At 42.6% G+C, this 3,966-nt stretch overlaps 1 protein-coding gene across 1 annotated transcript in view; it reads right to left on the bottom strand.

The window, feature by feature from the left end:
- GRPR (gastrin releasing peptide receptor) overlaps window positions 1-3,966 on the bottom strand; it is a 40,692-nt gene that overhangs the window by 13,672 nt on the left and 23,054 nt on the right. The gene's annotated exons all lie outside the window — the stretch shown is intronic.

The following is a 3,966-nucleotide window of genomic DNA, read 5'->3' as shown; positions in this document are numbered from 1 at the left end:
AATCTGGAGATCCTGGATAGAGTGGGAGGGAAAACGTGGAACAAAATCCAAAAACTCAATAATGATCAGAATTACTGATCAGATGAAATCTGGTGAGACCCCCAATACTATGGCCCTGGAATACATTCTGTGCCTGGAATAAAATGCACCCCTAGGGACTGGCTCTGAGCCCAATAGTTAATGAGATGTACACGCAGACAGGCCACTCAACCCAGGATGATGCTCCCACATACTCTATGGTAATGCTTTCCTTAGAGTAATAGACCACAGGACACCAGAGGACCAACATTCAAATTGAGGAAATGCAGGACAAACAGGAGTGCATAAATATGAGGGGCACAGGGGGTGGGTTACTGGGTAGGGAGGGGAGGAGACTGGGTTGGACATGGTAAATTGGGAGTGAAATTAAATGTACACATAACGTTGACTGTAAAACAAGCCTTTAAAATAAAATAAAAATAAAAGGTTGGAGGTTCTAGTCCACCCAGAGAAGCCTTGGAAAAAAAGACTGGTGATCTGCTTCTGAAAATAAACCAGTGAAAACTCTACGGAGCACAGTTCTACTCTGATGCACCTGGGGTTGCCATGAGTCACACTCGACCCGATGGCAACTTTTTTCAAATGCAATGTAAAACTTAGAAGTCTTTGAGTCCCATTTCCCTAATTTAAAGGAGAGAAAACAGGAAGCTAGAGCGATCCCCCGGCTAGTTAGCCGAGAATCAAGAGTAGAAGCCCGAAGTCGGCAGTGGCTGACTATAACACTAAAAGTGCAGGTAAAGAGTACTTAACACTAAATATTTACTACCCCAGCCTCCATCCTGTAGTACATGTACACCTTAAACCATTGTTTTAACCTTTAATTTTGCCTCTGTTGGCAATCTCGAAGAGAAATTATGTCAAATTCCAATTTTTCTGCTGTTCTGTGATGTTTCCAATTATTTAAAGTGGAAGAGGAGAAGAAAAGAGAATCATGAAACTTTTAACAATCTGTTTGGATCACCATTTATTTAAAACATAAAGATTTTCTATATTTTTTTAGGGGAAAATTACTGTAATTTTGCTTTTGCATAATTTTCTATTGGTTTTAAATTATATTGAAAATATGTCATGGTAACAGAGGCCTGACTCTGGTATGAAATTGCCTGACTCAATAAAAACAACCACCGCCAAAGGAACAAAAGAAACCTTGAACTTAAAGGTAACCTGTAGTCATTCTATTTATATGGAAACAGTACAAAGAACTAAGTTAGTCACATGGACATATTACTGTCCCAATAAATTATTGTCACACAAAAAAATAAATTTCTTCATGTTGTGAGTTTCAGGTTTTTTCCTTCTTTCTTTATCTACCACCACTAGCCACCTGGCCTGAGCACAATGGTAAAAAAAAAAAAAAAGGAATGAAGTTTAAAAAATGTACCTTAGGAACATTTTGGCTCTTTCCTATCCATGAAATTTCAGCTGCTATCAATAACTGCATAACTATGTTAGCTCTGGCTCCTGCTTATTGGGGCTCAGAGTCCAGGCCTAGTTTAAAGATCCCAGAGGCTTTGATGTACCTGGATGCTTGGCCGTACTCACCACTGCAGGCATCAGCCGAGTTCCTGACTTACTCACTTTGAGGTTAGCTCGAGCTCACTTCCCTTATATTTGAAATTGCTGAGATAATTTGAGGCTCTGGATGCTGATCCCACAGGCCTGAATAGGCAGTTCTGCACTCCTTTGTAAGGAACTGGGATGTGTTATACCTTCAGGGAGGTAGATCGGGTCTTTAGCAGGGATGATATAGGATTTTCCACTTCTGATAATGGCATACTAGCTTATTGCAGACAAACCCTCCTGAAATGAAAAAATTGGAAAATCTTCTGGACAACATCAGAGAAATATCAAGGCAGTAAGGATTTGAGAGGTCAACATCCTGGAGAGAAGGGAAGTGCAAAGAAGTGAAGATGTTATTCAGCATAATTTTCCCCTTAGGCATTTAGCACATTTCCAGCAGCAGCAGCAGCGGAACCTGAGAGCTGAGCAGAGCATCCAGAAGGTTTATGAGGAAGGGGGACAATAAATGGAGTCCAGGACCCTGCAAGGAGAGAAGGTCAACATCCCAGGCTTTCGGTTGAGATGCCTAAAGGGCTACATCCTAGTAGTATGAGTGAAACAGAAATAGACCAATAGTGCAGTGAATTATTTAATATGGCCCTTCTAGCCAGTCTTTTTGTAGGACTATGCAAATGTGAGGTGCTTGTGACCCATTAAGGGGATTGGAAAGCATAGTAATAATGTAAATAAGGTGAATGTTACCTTTGTGTGGGTGGGATCATGCAAACAAGGTGTATGGAACCATAGCGAGGGGACTGGTCATTCTGCTCGGCTTAAAAGAGAGCCAAGTCCAAAGCAAGCACAGGGGGCACCTGACTACCGCCAAGAACAAATGGGAGTGGAGAGCATCCTTTGGACCTGAGGTCCCTGCACTGGGAAACTCCTTGACCCAGGAGGCAGAGAGAGCTGTAACACCGGAGAGAAGGTGAGAGATGGCAAGAAGTGGTGATAGTGTGGTGGCAGCAGCAGAGGCAGCAGTACCAGGAGATGGGCAGGAGATGGTGCAATGGGTTTCCAGACCCAGAGAGCAAGAAAGCTGAAGGCCTTCAGGCAGGAGGTTTACTGGTGGAGCGGGGTGCCTCCAGGCACTTGGTAGACCTAAGTGTGCTGACTCACAGAGATAGAGCTGAGCGCCTTTGGAAGAGTTTTCTGGTGGAGTAGGGTGCTTCTGGGCACTTATCAGCAGAGCTTGCCTGGGCAGGGCCGAGGTCAAGGGGCCATGGGGCTGACATACTCAGGGCCAGAGAGAGGTGTGCCTGCAGCCACTGCTAAGAAGAAGCTGTCCTGATCAAAGAACCATATCCTGAGTTGTTTCTGTTACTTCCTTAATAAACTCCATAATTGTGAATATTGTTTGTGAGTTCTGTATGGCCATTGCAATGAATTATTGAACCCAAAAGAGAAGTAAAGAGTGCCATAGGAGGGGTGATTGGTGTCAGAATTGGTACAAAGGTTGGAGGGTGGAGGCATGTCTCCATCTCACAGGAATCAGCTTTGAGCTGATGCTGATGGTCATAGTCCTTGGCCCTGGTGAAGTTAAATGAGGAGATCAGATGCTGCCCCCATGCCGTTTTCACAGGCTGACTTTCACGAAGGCCAAAGCCCAGCCTCCAATCCACTCACTCACTAATTGGGTCAGATGTTCTGCCAACTCTTAACTGCTTGAAAAAAGCAAATGTTTATCTTTTCTGGAAGATCCTAACCTACAGAACCTTGAAATATCTATAATTTTCCATAACAAAATCTGGCACTTAAAATTACCTGACGTACCAGGTAATTACAAAAATTACCTGATGTACAAGACAAAATGGCCAAAATCCAAGAGAAGAAAAACGTAATAGAAACAGACGTATTTCAGATGTTAGAGTTATCAAAGAAAGATTATTTCAAGAACTCAGATGAAAAGATGTAACCAAATGGAAATCCTAGACTGCAATGTACAATAAGAATTGCATGGAAAGTTCAGAAGCAGATTGGACATAGCTGAAGAGAGGATTAGTGAACTGAAAGATAAGGCAGAAGAAAATGGCCAGACTGAAATACAGTGAGAATGAAGAGATGAAAAATATAGAAAAGGGAGTAGGAAATTTATGAGACATGGTGAAATGAAATTGTGTTCAAAATGTTTCTCAGTAACAGAAGCCTGTAGTATGAAATCACCTGCCTTGATAAAAACGAAACCAACAAACTGGGGAAGAAAAGTTGAAAAGCTTAAAGTTAACCTGTTGTTGTTATGTGTCGTGAAGTCAGACCCGACACATAGCGACCCCTCCTTGGGTTTCCAAGGCAGTATCACTATGGAAATAGATTGCCCCATCTTCCTTCCAAGGAGTGGCTGGTGGGTTTGAACTGCCAGCCTTCTGGTTA

The sequence above is a fragment of the Orycteropus afer genome, unplaced genomic scaffold (genome assembly GCF_000298275.1).
Source record: "Orycteropus afer afer isolate SDZICR_OR568_19922 unplaced genomic scaffold, OryAfe1.0 scaffold00712, whole genome shotgun sequence".
Lineage (NCBI taxonomy): Eukaryota > Metazoa > Chordata > Mammalia > Tubulidentata > Orycteropodidae > Orycteropus > Orycteropus afer.
The sequence above is the reverse complement of the archived record's forward strand: the minus strand, read 5'-3'. Positions and strand labels throughout refer to the sequence as shown.